The sequence below is a fragment of the Antedon mediterranea genome, chromosome 7 (genome assembly GCF_964355755.1).
Source record: "Antedon mediterranea chromosome 7, ecAntMedi1.1, whole genome shotgun sequence".
In the NCBI taxonomy this organism is placed as follows: domain Eukaryota; kingdom Metazoa; phylum Echinodermata; class Crinoidea; order Comatulida; family Antedonidae; genus Antedon; species Antedon mediterranea.
In genome coordinates, this window is record NC_092676.1 from 13935721 (window position 1) to 13950545 (window position 14825).

The following is a 14825-nucleotide window of genomic DNA, read 5'->3' on the forward strand; positions in this document are numbered from 1 at the left end:
TCCACATGCTTACAGTGGTGTTTTTTTTTTATGGATGGATGGATGGAGCAGTAAAATTGTTTTAATCACAGTTATGTAGGCTATCTTTTAAGAACATTTGACAGTAAACATTTTTTCCATACGACTGTCCGTTGAGGAGTTACGAATTTTTAAGTAACTTGTCCTCAGAAAATAGGTTGAAAACGTTATGTTATTTCTGTTGGTTACGCTTCGTTGCATGCCATTGCTTGTCATCGAATTGAAGGGTAGCGGGACGATTGGGACGATTCGGCTCTGGGACGATTTGGCCCGGGACTATTTGGCCTGGGACGATTCGGCCCGGAGACGATTCGGCACACTTAAATTTATCGGCTTTGATATGCATTTTATAAACATAGACTAAGCTTTTTTTCCCCAAACTTTATTTTTAGAGAGACTAATAGGTTAGTACTACTAGGGATAAAGATGCAATAAAGCAAACAATTTGATTAGACAAGTTACACCTTCTGTTGGCGTTGTTGAAAAAAAACCCAAAGTTTTCGAAGTAATAAATTGAACGCTGTGGCTAAAGATACAGTATCGTATCCTAACTTCCGTTTGCTAAAAGTACGGTAAAATTGAATTACATCATAATCAGCCAATTATCAGCTGGTACAGTACGTGTGTCACGTCATCGTATAAGGACTTTAGATTTGTTTTATCGCGAAAACAGTGATCAACTGCTTAACAAACATTTTCTTTATGCTTCATTTATCGCTGTCGTGTGTGACAAAAACTAAATGTAGCCACGTCTGTTATTATTGAAAAGCCAAAACATGTTGATTTTAATTCTAGAATACAGAAAACCATTTCAAAAGAGGCCTACTACTACGTACTATAACCTAGCCTCATTATATGAGTTTGTTTGTGTAGGGAAAGCGGTGCCAGGCTGTGGCCAACTGCATGTGTGCGCTGATTTCTGTGACTCAGCCCTGGGGCTTCTGTCTAAATCATACTATTTGAGGGCCCCTTTATTGTCCGCATTTGCTTGTTGTTTATGGTTACATCTGTAAACAAAGTTAAATAATAAAAAATATAGGTCTAAATAGGCCATTTGGAATAAAAACAAAACCCTCATATATAGTAACTATGGACGAATGAACTCGACGCAACACAATATCCAACATTGAATTATAATTCCTTTACTAATCTAATTTGGCTATCAACATATCGGATTATAATACTATGTTGTATAATGAAATAATATTTGAGATTGAGTGCATGTTTTAAACGATTTACAGTATGCAACGTCCACCAACCACATGAACTTGCTCTATTACTACAGCATCGACGTTGTCGCCTGTTATTAAACTTCTGGATTCAACATTTAATTGCTAAATTTATTTATTTATCTATTTAATTTACATTTAATTGCTAGGTCTAGCCCCGGGGCCGAGTCACAGAATCAGCGCACACATCCATGCAGCCTGGCGCCGCTGATAGGCATTCTCTACAGACGCGATATGAAAAAAAAATCCAAAGTCCTTATATAATGACGTACACACGTACACGTATTGGCTGATTATGACGTAATGCAATTTTACCGTACCTTTAGCAAATGGAAGTTAGGATACGGTACCGTATCTTTAGACACGCACGCCGTAAATCCGAATATAAAATTATGTTTTTTTAGTAATTTATTTTATATATTAGGCCTAAGGTAGATGTACCAATTAGCGATTTTTTCCAATTAGCGGTAATGTAATAATGTAATGTAATTTATTATTTATTCACAACTATTATTTTTTATGTTAATGTTTTATGTCATAATATGACAAAGTAACATTGAAAGAAGGCTTGATCCCGATGAAGGAGGACTTGTGTTGGGCAAGCCTGAAACATAATATAAAGTGACATAGTAACAAGTAACAATTTTATGAAAAAATAGATAGGGTAAAGATATGTCTTTAGCGCGAACTGAAGAAAGGGGGTACCCTCCACTTACATGTAGGTAAGTCACATGGTGACGTGATATACCTACAAACTGCATTTCACAATACCTCAATAAATAAAATACCTCATGGACTGGTCCATTGTACGATTGTCATACTATTATGGGATGTAATTATTATGTATATTGGACCAGCCATTTGGCCTGATCCAATTAGCGGTAGGTTGGTTTTTAATTAATATTTTTTCATTATTTTTACATTAAATATGTAAATTTAACCATATTTTCAATTAATATTAAACATAATAAACAAGAATTAATATTAAATATGAATTGTTTGTGTTTTATTTATGCTTTTAAACACTACGATCATGTTTATATTTAAAAGTTGAACATTCTCAGTCACGTGACCAAACTCAAGCGGCGTATCAATTAAAAGCATTTACTGCAAATTGGGAACCGCAAACTGGTGCACAGTTACCGCTGTTTGGTACATCAGCCCAGGGGTGGCGCCAGGATCTTCCCGACACGGGGGCTACATTCCCCGACGAGGGGGCTATACGAGCGAAGCGAGCATCACAAGGCTGGGGGCCAGGGGGCCGCCAAGGGCCCCCGGTGGGGGTCCAGGGGGCGAAGCCCCCGGAAGCAACGCGTTCTAGCGTCATTTGAGGTCATTTTAATCAGATTTAGGGTAGCCATTTTTTCCATTTTTTATAATGCATAAATAAAATACTGCGTGCAAAAAAACGATGCGCGATTACTGTTTCAATCCATATTTTTCAATTTAAAAAATAAAAGTTCAAAGAAAATTTAGAAAAATAGAGTTGGAGGTCCTGGAAATTGGACTTATTATACTTCAAAACATGAAACAAAATATATAAGTCCCTATCATGGTTGTGACTGAGCTAAGAAATGTTTGAAAAATAGAGATGTTAGGTCCCGGAAAATGCACTTCTTGTACTTCGAAATATGACCAGCTTTATTGTTGGGGCTGAGCTAAGAAAATGTTTAAAACTAGAGCTGTAGGTCTTCAAAAAATTGCATTTTATACTTTGGAAACATCAGGCCCAGAGGCTTAAAAAACGCAAGCGTAGACCTTTTTCAGCAGTCGGGGAAATTTTGTATTTTTTGTATTTGTATTCATGACATACAGGACATTGAAAATTTAATAACTTAGCTATAATAAGATGTTGGCTAAGCGAAAATGGCATGTTTTTTTGTTTAGTAATGGATGAAATATTTATTTTAGGTGCCCCATGGTACAGAAGGTTACTTGTAAATTAAAAAATTGGTGAACATACGAACAATTAACATAATTCGTTTTTGCTGTAGTGTAGCGTACGTCGACACAGTACACGACGTAACCGTCGGTAAACTTCGCCTGGAAAATAACTACAGTACACATTTTGATATGATATCACGACCCAACGTTGAACGATTCGTACAAAGGGATACCGCCAGACAAGTGCGTACCTATAGCTATTGTTTAGTAGTAAGTTAGATCGCTGGCAATAATGAATGCATATAAAGTGCATAATATCACTCTGACGTACTCTCACGGTCAATGAAACGTCGAGGTTTTCTAGGCGCTGAAGCTACGAAGTGAACGCGATCGAATTATATTCCCCGACAAAAAGTACCCGAACCGTCGGTAAACTTCGCCTGGAAAATAACTACATTACACATTTTGGTCCCTGGATGGAACTTGATATCACGCGTCTCGACCCAACGTTGAACGATTCGTACAAAGGGATACCGCCAGACAAGTGCGTACCTAGCTAATGTTTAGTAGTAAGTTAGATCGCTGGCAATAATGAATGCATATAAATTGCATAATAGCACTCTGACGTACTATCACGGTCAATGGAACGTCGTGGTTTTCTAGGCGCTGAAGCTATATGAAGTGAACGCGAACGTTTTTTACTGTATGTTATATTCCCCGACAAAAAGTACCCGTGTTCCCCGACGGGGGGGCTAGGCTCCCCGACGAGGGGGCTAGAGCCCCCGTAGCCCCCCCGCTGGCGCCACCACTGCATCAGCCATCCTTAGTATTTAACAAATTATTATTAATTAAGTGGCCATTATTTATTTTTTTTAATAATGGATATACATTATTAATTACTGACAATTGTTGTATTCACTTACAACTATAACACATTTAACGTAATAATGATTTGACCTTTGACTAACCGCAAATTGATACATCTACCCTAGGCGGATTAGGCCAAGTTTAGCCGCCGACAAGTTGAGCCGTTATATTCTATGAAACGCCAAATGCTAACTTTCGCCGGTGCTCGTTTAATAGAAGTTCTATTTATATTAGGGATAACGATGTATATTCAAAAGTTTATAAAACCACGGTTTTTAGTATATATTTTTTTTGTCTTGTGTGAGTTCTTCTCACGTTTATTTAAATTCTCATTGATGAATATATTATATACATATAAGTACATTTGTGACAATTAAAAGTAAGTGTTTAGAGTAGTTAAAATACCGGTATATTTACATAATAAGATGCCAGAATTCATTATATTAACCATATATTTTCTCATTTAAAATTTTAGATACGATGTTAATTAAAATGTAGAAATGAAAAATGGCGGTAAAATACATGATTAAAATTGTCTTGTTAAACTATCTTATTTGTGATCTTATTTGTGTTCGAGTTTGTGTTCGAGTAGAGAGGCTATAAACTCAGGGGAGGAAAATGTAGTATCCTCCCTTTTCACCAAGATAAGATGGATGGTATGAAAAAAAGAGGAATGCAGTAGGTTGAAAGTTAGTTATTTAGAATGATAGCATGAAATGGTATATTTAATGGAAACCGTAAGGTTAGAGTCCATACACGGTGCAAGTCCAAGATGCAATTTTGGCTCTGTGTGTATGTGAGACGCTTCATACCCGATGTCATCTTAGTACAACTACTACTTACAATTTGTATTTACGGTATAACATATTATAGTTTTTAGTATATATTATTAAATATTAGAATTAAAGAAATAATTATGAAAATCTGACTTGTAGATATATAGAAATTAAAATGATCGTTTTTAGCTAAACATGGTACCCCCTCAGGCGGCAGTTGTATGGGGGAACCGTTGTATGAACTAGGCCTACTCCATTTTTCGGTAAAATAAATAATTACATAAAATCACCGTTTTTTTGTAAAATATTTTGTGTATTAACATTGTAAAATTCAATAAAATATGATATTAAAAGATAGTAAATAAAAAAAAAAATATTTAACCTCATTCGAAGAATATCAATACTCTATTTATTAGTCCTGATAGACAATGTGACTTTTCGTGGTAGGCCTACACACGAGAAAAATATTATGGAGTGCACTGCATTTTTAGCTTGAAAGACAATTAAATTATTAAATAGACTACTTTTCTTTACTGCGTTGTTATGGCAGTTCAAACCAACAAAATTATAGTATGTAATTATATATTATTTATTTTCATTACACAATGAACCTAATAAAAACCATGAACTTATGTACTACTAGGACACCACTCTAAACATGACACTACGCGAAATGTCGTAAACGGACTGGGCGTTTCATAGAAATTACCGGCAGCTCAACTTGTCGGCGGCCCAATCGGTCATATATGCCCCCAATCTTTGATTGTCATTGTTTCGACAGGTTTTCTTTACCTCGGACGTAAATAACAATCTAAATTATTATGTAATTTATTCTCTTTTTTTACAGATTGAATGTGATACGTTCTTTTAAACGAAATGGCGAATCGATGATTACTTACTTTAACCATGGAGCTATACCTCCATGCTTTAACTGTTCTAACTGATATATATGTTTAATAAAGTCAATAAAATATATTGTGGTGTTTGTATTATATATTAATATAATATATAATAAGCCAATTATTAAGAATAATACAGGGCTCGATATTTCACTAGTCCGGCGTACAATGTCTAGTTAAAACTGCTCTGGGTTAGTCAATCTTCCACCCAACAAGCCCGGGTGTCTAGTGTGTAAATAATTAGGCTAGAGAATGTTTAGGCCTAGACTTTTAAAATGCATTATTATTTATTAAAATACTCTAGCCACTGGCCTAATTGTTTGTATCATTTTTATAGAGCGCCTTCACAATCACGTTCCTCGTTAACGTTAACGAAGGAGAGCAACTAATCACGCTCCTTAAATCAGCGTGTCAAGTCACCAATAAGGGGATTCCCCTGTCTGCTTTCAAGTGCCAATTTACTTCCATTACACCTCACAGTGTATCCAGTGCGGTGTCAGATAAATGCCTCAACTAGTCTTTTAAGCAGTAACTTTCAGAACAAGTACCAACCAAATGGTTGCTTTTATTAAACAAATCAATTTTAATGTATAAAATATAGTTAATAAAAAAATAAATTTAATAGAAGTAGGCCTATTTTTATTAATTAGAGGAAGATGCTTCACTTCTGTCTTTGGAATTTTAATTAATTTTTTTCTCCGAAAAAAATCAACCAATTTGGTTACCCAAATTTAGTGACAAAACATGTGCTCTAGTCTCACCATCCCAGCAGCAGCTGGTCTAGCTCTCTAGCAAGCATCGCGTGTGTGACCGCCGTATGTAAACACAGCCAAATACCCTTTCCTTAATTACATTTTTAAGATGTAATATTCAAATGATACTTAGTAACTTGTCATTAATATTTTGTTTGTATTACTTTGTGAAATACAGGTACTTAATTTTTGTTTTTAATTTCTAGGCCTAGTTCTAGGCCTAGCCCTATATTATTTATTATAGGCCTAGTAGACAGGTTCCATTTCTGAAAAAACAGCCTAGAAAACGAATCAAGAAGCATTTTTGGGTAGAAGCTGGGATCCACTTGATTGATGGCGGATCCCAAGCGAAATTCGGCCATCTAAGCCCTTAATTTCCATAATTAAAAATGGCGGCCATTTTTTATAATTACCCTATATCTCGAGAACCACTTGTCACAGATAATTAATTTTGGTGTCAAAATGTTTTAAATATATGTTTTTATATTCACTTTAATGACACATTTTCTCAAAAAATGGATGCAAGTCTTATTTCTGGCATTTTGACCTTTGACCTTGATTTATCGTATTTCAGTAACCAATAATCGGAGAGACACGAAATAGGGCTCAAATTGTTCAGAAACTATACATTCATATTTATTATAATGAAATATTTTTACAAAAAATGGCCGATTCTACAACTATTGACCTTTGAACTATTAGTCAAATATAATAATATAATAATAATATAACTTTGAAAATTGTGGTCTTATGAATTTTTTTTTCGTTTTAAATTGTTTAAAACATGTGTGTTTCTATCCAGTCTAATGGCACATTTTGTACAAGAATAGCCGATAGTATGGTTATTGACCTTTAAACTACAGCATAGGCCTACTGTATAAACTAACTAGAACTTACAGTAGTTTAGTTAGTTTTGATTCAGGTGTGCGGTATATACCCAGTAAGATTTAGTCAATAAGCGGACTAGTGAAACATCCAGTGGGCTAGTGAAACTCACATTGAACAAGCCCAGTGGTCTAGCTAGTAAAATTTCAAAAATCGAGCCCTGATAATATATATATATTTTCAATAAAGTATATCAAAATATATATTTGTTATTGTATATTAATTAATTAGTAAAGTAACTACTGTAGTAGTGTTCGCAATAATAATTACAATAACATGATGACATCAATTTATTTATTTAATATCCTAAATTATTTTATACCTTCAGATATATAAATATTGATCAATTTAAAATGAGTTTTAAATACTAAAATAAGGTGCAAGTGTCTGTACGGTACGGTAATTTATTACGCGAATTTCTGCTAATAACTACACGGCCGGCCAGGAATAGTGCTGTTGAAGGTCGCGTTTTCGTCCCCATGTTGCTTTATTGAAAACACAAACAATGTATTACATTACAATGGAATAACACTTAAAGGGGGGTTCCGGGTTTAAAATGAATAGTAAAAAATGGAAAATATATTTGTTTGTCTCTTGAACGGTAAAAGTTTCAATTTATATAAGCGCCCAGTGAAGCAGAACGAAGGCTGTGAAATCAGGCCAGATTACAAGTGCAGCTACGGCAAAATCACACTGTGGTTACAAAATAGGAAATTCGTGAAATGGTCCATCTTCCGACGACTCGTTATCATTAACCATATCAATTACTTTTGTAAAATTATACTTATCTGATGTAATTTTAGTCGGTCTTCCCATTTATAAAGTCAATTTTTTATGAAAATTCATCAAAACAGTGAAAAATTAGATATGTTTGCACTTTACGTTTGCCGATTTTCGCACCAACTTAGGGAAAAATCAAATCAATGAAGCGTAACGTATACTGTACATTCCTGCTGAGGATCGAGCGAGACGACGATACACGTGCTCTCTCTGCTGCCCATGCCTGGCATCATCACGTGATAAGCAGATACAACAATACCAAACTGGTCGGGTCGAGTATACCCCGTCTATAATCACAACATGAACGATGTACAGTATTTGATTGAAGGTCGACTCGACCTACCGGAATGGTATAGATAATATAGCTCGAATGAGAGAGTTGGAATATTTGTGTAGTGCAGCCTATAGTAAAAGGCCTGGTAGTATCAATTCGCATAGGGTCTACTACACTAGCTAGCTCAATTTTTAACTGGGCCGGATCGGCTAGGTCTCCTTCCTACTACCTGGTCTACTTGCTTGATGCATGAGTATCCGCTTTTTTGGAGAGTAAACTAAGCCTATTTTATTTTAGGCCTACTTAGACGATCGGGACACCATACGTGTGGACGGCGATCGGACCTTGTTTTGCTTCAATATTTACAGCCGATTTTGTAGAACGTTTTAGGTTTAGATTGTTTAGGAGTTTGGTTGATAGGATGGGTTTGTTATTTATGGGCCAAACGTCTAGTAGTAGGCTAGCTCTAGGCCCATGGGCCCCATTGTTTTAACGTAGCCATCGTGGCATGGAATCCCTAGTCAGAATGGCTCTCGCCCATTAGGCTAGCCCTAGAGTAGTATTGTACGTGAAGCCGATAATACGATCTGTACTATAGAGGTATAAAAATAGTATAATTTATGACTCCGTAATCTGTACTAAATTTTGTATTTCATTAAATGTCAAATAAATATATGCTACTACTGTTATTATTACACTTTAGGCCTAGCTTAGAAAATCTATAAAAAAATGTATTTCACAATGATCGGGTGGTCGTCGTTTGACAGGGGAGAGAGATGTAAATTAGTTGACAAACACAACGTACATGACGTCGCGAGTTTGGAATACGTGATTTTGTGAATATCTCATGAATATTAATGAGCTTCCCTAAGCTGCTGAAAAACAGACTTTCCATGAATTTACCCTAAAATGTATATGAAATTTAATTTTTTTAATTTCTCGTTATTACTTCTTCATTCTGACATGTCTATATTGTTATAATATTTTTTATTTAATAAATAAACGATATTTAAAAGCAATTTTAAACCCAGAATCCCCCTTTAATGTATAACACACCCTATTACTAATCAATAAAAAAACAAGATTCGATAGTACAGTGTAAATGAGATATAAAGATTCGGCAATACCGTACGTAAATTATTATTGCAATACTGTATGAAGATTCGATAGTAAAGTAAATGAGATAACGATTCGGCAATACCGTACGTAAATTATTATTGCAATACTGTATAAAGATTCGATAGTATGTAAATGAGATATAAAGATTCGGCAACACCGTACGTCAATTATTATTGCAATACTGTATAAAGATTCGATAGTAAAGTAATTTAAACGAGATATAAAGATTCGGCAATACCGTACGTAAATTATTATTGCAATACTGTAAAAAGATTCGATAGTAAAGTAAATGAGATATAAAGATTCGGCAACACCGTACGTAAATTATTATTGCAATACTGTAAAAAGATTCGATAGTATGTAAATGAGATATAAAGATTCGGCAATACCGTACGTAAATTATTATTGCAATATTGTATAAAGATTCGATAGGAGAGTGCTCGAGAAACGTCGGGTTAGTTGAACGGTATTTTTTTCCTTCACTGCCAATGTATTTTTTTTTAAAGAGATATAAATAAATAGATAGTACGTAAATGAGATATAAAGGTTCAATAGTACGTAGATTATGATGCAAACGTAAATTATTAACCGATTCACCACGATAAGCGCTTAAAGCGCTCAAAAGGTTAAAAGTCAAGGTCATTGTAAACAAATTTTCAACAAAAAAAAAGTAAATCGAATTTACATGCGCAGTTTGCTGTGCATGAATCGTAACAACAAATTATACAAAATACTCACAACTTTTTTTTTTTAAATATGCTTCTAAATATATAAAAACAATTGTTGAAGTTAGTTTGAAAATAAAATTCGAAAATATAACCGTTTTTCGAAGCACGCTGTTCGAAACGCGACAGGCGCGTTGAATGAATCTAGGCCTAAACATACAACGTAAAATCGTCTAAAATCCATCTTTATTTCTAATAATCACTATTTTGAAGCTTGTATACAATAAATGTATAATAAATAAAGATTATGTATCAGTTACAGTGTCTAAATCGTCATATTTCCATGTAAAAATGTGATTTTTCTACCGGAGAAAAGTCGTGAAGATGTCCTCACGAGGGCCGCGCCATATTGTTTACCTTTGATTGTAATATGAACCCTGACATTTCAGATGCATTATGGGCATGAAATATTTGTTCAAACTCTGCGCAAAGGTCAGTTTATTGAAGCATAACTTTTGACAAACATTTTGATACCAAACTTGTTTTAATTTCATAAGTTTTCGACGCATTTTCGTCAAATTTTCTGCAAGCTACACGTCTAAAACAGCGGACTAAGCTCCCGAGGGATGCCGGTGCACGTGGGAATCGCGAATTCCAAGTCGCTTTCGGGATGTTTTTTTTAACATTCCCGGTGAACAAACAGCGGCGAGGAGGCTCTCGGGGCGGCTCCCGATAGGCCTAGGCCCCATATGGTCATCGTCGGATGAGTCAGTCTACTAATTTCTTCATAATTTCGAAACCGGTCATTCATAATGGTCAAGTTTGGTCTTATTTTGAAGAGAAGAAATAGGTTCTGATGAAGAGATGAGTTTTATTATGAAATATTTATTAATTTTTGTGCATTTGGTAGTCAAAGATAAATTACAAATTTTTAATAATTTTCCTAAAATATTTCTAAAATTTGCATAATCCATTCTCCGCCAAAATAAGTTGTAACACAAATTTGATAACATATTTGGAAATAAAATGTCCTTTGCATTATTTTTGTTTTTTAATTTTTTTAATGTCTGTGTTTAGAAAAAAAAGTTAGGGTTAATTATATGACATATGCTTTTTGGGTCCCAGGGGAGCAAAATAAACTTAGGGGTCAATGGGTTAATGATTCGATAGTATATGTAAATGTATTTAGTTAGTTAATATTAAAATACAAATAAAATATACATTAATTTATCGGCAGGCAAACTTAATTATTATAGAAATATAAAGATTCGATAGTACATGATTTGGCTTATATTTATTGGTTTGACCATACATACAGCTGTAACTCAACTCGCCATAGGCCATGGTGTTGACAACGACAATCAAAGATTAAAGCGCACATGGCGTTCCATACAAATGACAATATAAACTGGTGGCCGCTTTCGTTGGCGGCCGCTTCGACCATACACCGCTAGGCCTCAGCTGGCTATATCAACGTCATTGTCAATATCAATAAAATATGGAATTTTAAAAACCTTTAAAAACTTGATAAATACCTAAAAAAATTAATATGAATTTGGTCTAAAGTGAGACGTTTCGGCCCTCAAATTGGGATGTTTCGGCCCAAAAGTGAGCCGGATCGTCCCACCAAAAGTGGGCCAAATCGTCCCGGGCCGAATCGTCGGCGCTAGTTCCGTTTCGCACCTGTTTTTATTTCGACTTCCTTTTGACTCCAAAATTGTTAAGCAACTTATTGTAAATACCACACCTTAAAATTGGGCCTCATAAGTACGTTTATGAAGAAGAATCACATAAAAAGTAACAAATAAATCCATAAATTGATGATTTTACAGACATGTTTCTCGCATACCGTTCGCCGCGAATTTAGCATATTCGAAGTTCAATATTTTCCTTTCTATGGAGCGCCAAAAGAGCAACAACAATATATGGTTAAAACCTCAGTGGAATGCGTCTTCTTTTAATGCATTTATTATTGAAATACACGTTTAATTTTAATATATTTTGTCAATAAAAATGCTGTAACATTTTACTGCTAATAATTTGCTGTTTTCAAATAGCAACCAATCCTAGGCCTAAGACTAAGAGTAAGACTAAGACTAAGAGGCATATTATTTAGATTAAGGTATACCCCTACAGTACATTAATATGATGATGAATTTGTCGATTTTCATTCCTAAAAGCTCCTGCAAAAACCATGTACAGTATCAACAGTAATATTTTTGTTGCATTGTCATTGACAAAATATGATAAAATTGAACGTAATTTTCACCAATAAATGCATTAAATATACGAAATTTACTGAGTTTTTAGCCCTCTATTATGATTGCTCTTTTGGCGCTCCATAGAAACAACAACATTGAACATGGAGTATGCGAAATTCACGAACCGATGTGCGAGAAACACGTCTGTAAATTCATCAATTTAAAGGATTTATTTTTTACTTTTTGTGTGATCTCCTTCGTAAAAGTATTTTTGAGGCCTAATTCTAAGGTGTGGTACTCACGATAAAGTTAATTAACCAATTTTGAGTCGAAATAAACGACAGGTGCGAAACGGAACTAGCGCCGAATAGTCTCAGGGCCGAATCGTCCCGGATTCGAATTGAAGATGTCTTCCGTTCGTAAAAAATGTAATGCGTATTCAAAATGCTTGCTGACTGTCTGAAAAAGAGATGTATTGAGAAAGACTGTCTGAATTTCACAGTTCTGTTCCGCCCACATTGTCGTCCTTTTCTAAATATAAAAAAAAAATAACCAAAACATTACCCGTGGTTGAATGGGTGTAAAGCAAAGACATCCAAAGCAGCAAAAGACAGAAGATCGAAATCTGAGATACAGTGTTGTTGCCAGCGATAAAATTTAAATTATGCCGTAGTACGGGGCGCCGTTTGGGACAATTTGTCGAAATATTACAATTTTGTCAATACAAAATTCATTTTGTCAATACAAAATTCATTTTGTCAATACAAAATTCATTTTGTCAATACAAAATTCATTTTGTCAACACAAAATTCATTTTGTGTTGACAAAATTCATTTTGTGTTGACAAAACTTATTCTGTGTGGACAAAATTCATTTTGTCTCGAAAAAATTAATTCTGTGTAAACAAAATTCATTCTGTGTAGACAAAATTAATTTAATTCTGTGTTGACAAAATTAATTCTGTGTAGACAAAATTCATTCTGTAACGACAAAATTCATTCTGTAACGACAAAATTCATTTTGTGGCGATAAAATTCATTCTGTGTAGACAAAATTCATTTTGTTGCAACAAAATTCATTTTGTCGTTACAGAATGAATTTTGTCTACACAGAATTAATTTTGTTAGCCTAGTCTACTCAAGTTTGGGACAAAATGTTTTAAAAAACGTTTTGTCCCAAACTTGAGTAGACTAGGCTCCACGCTTGAGTAGGCTCGGTTTTAACATTTAAATTAGAAGGCGGAGTTTAAACGTGAAAAGGGCAAGACAAGGTGAAGCTATAAATGATGACAGCGCGCGAATCTTTGACATTTGTTATTGGTTCAGTTATTATGGCTGAGCATAAGCCCCCGTCTCTATTGCTATCATATTAATCTATTTTATAATATCAGGGGCCCCTGAAAATATCAGATATGATCAGTATTCATACTTTGACAATTTAATATCTACGTCGTCAGTAATAATTATTATTATAATGTATTCTATATTAAAAAATCGGAAAATGGTTTTCATTAGAGCCCTGCTTATTACATAAGTAAAATTGTAGTAATGGTGCTATTTAATATTTTGTCGTTTAAAATATTATTTATTAATCTTATAAAATGTATATACTTTATTTTAAAATTAAAGATGTATTGTCTCCCAAAATCATGAAAAATAAAGATTTTTAAAATTGGACTTTGAATAGGCCATTTATTCAGTTTTAATGAAGTTGTTCACTTCCATAAGAAAAAAAAATAAACAGTTAAATTACCCAAAAACTCATTGGCTTCCAGACAATTTGACAATTTTTTGCTTTAAATTACAGTTTTTTCAGGTAAATAATTTTTTTTCAGACCCAATTTTTTGTGAAAGTGCATAACTAATATGTGACATTAAAATAACATATTCAACAAAAAGATTTAAAAAAAACATTTTTTCGGGGGACAATATATCTTTAAGATAATAATAATCATTGCAGAAATAATGATGCTGAAAGCTGTCCGTTATTTGAAGAAAAAAAAACATTTAAAGAACTGACTACAAAAGATTGCTCACGTTAGTTTTATTATAACAGTCATCCACCCTGCGAAACCTAATAACCTCTAACCTACAGTAATAAGTAGGCCAGGTAGCCTACGTTGGCTAGGTTCAGGACTGATTTCCCATAAAACATTCGATGTATAAATATCAACACCCCAGACAGTGTAATAATGACCTTTCCAGACCGAAAACCATTCTGGTTTGACTGAGGGTCTGGGCTTCTCCAAGATTACGCAAGTTTACTTTACGATACTCTCTCGATACAACTCCATATTTTATTAGTGAAAAATGCAATTTATTTAACATCAATCTTATCAAGCCAGCCAAAGACTAAATACGTAAAAAAAAGTAAGAAGTAAAGTAAAAAGTACAAAGAACAATGTAAACCTATAAACAATTATTTGCAATTAGCAATGTATAATAAATAAAATCAACCATGAAGTTGTAAAATAAGC

The 14825-nt window shown here is 34.1% G+C and overlaps 1 protein-coding gene across 4 annotated transcripts in view; it reads right to left on the reverse strand.

Annotated features, from left to right (window-relative positions):
* The window catches only part of LOC140054971 (MORC family CW-type zinc finger protein 3-like), a 78540-nt gene extending 65551 nt beyond the window's left edge, over positions 1-12989 (reverse strand). For 2 of the 4 annotated variants that reach the window (XM_072100113.1, XM_072100116.1), the window contains exon 1: positions 12914-12989. The gene's annotated coding sequence lies outside the window, so the exon portion shown is untranslated. Of the gene's footprint in view, positions 1-11831; positions 12023-12913 lie in introns of those variants that run through there. The other 2 variants (XM_072100115.1, XM_072100114.1) reach the window with 2 other exon arrangements.
* Between the last annotated feature and the right edge of the window lie 1836 nt (positions 12990-14825).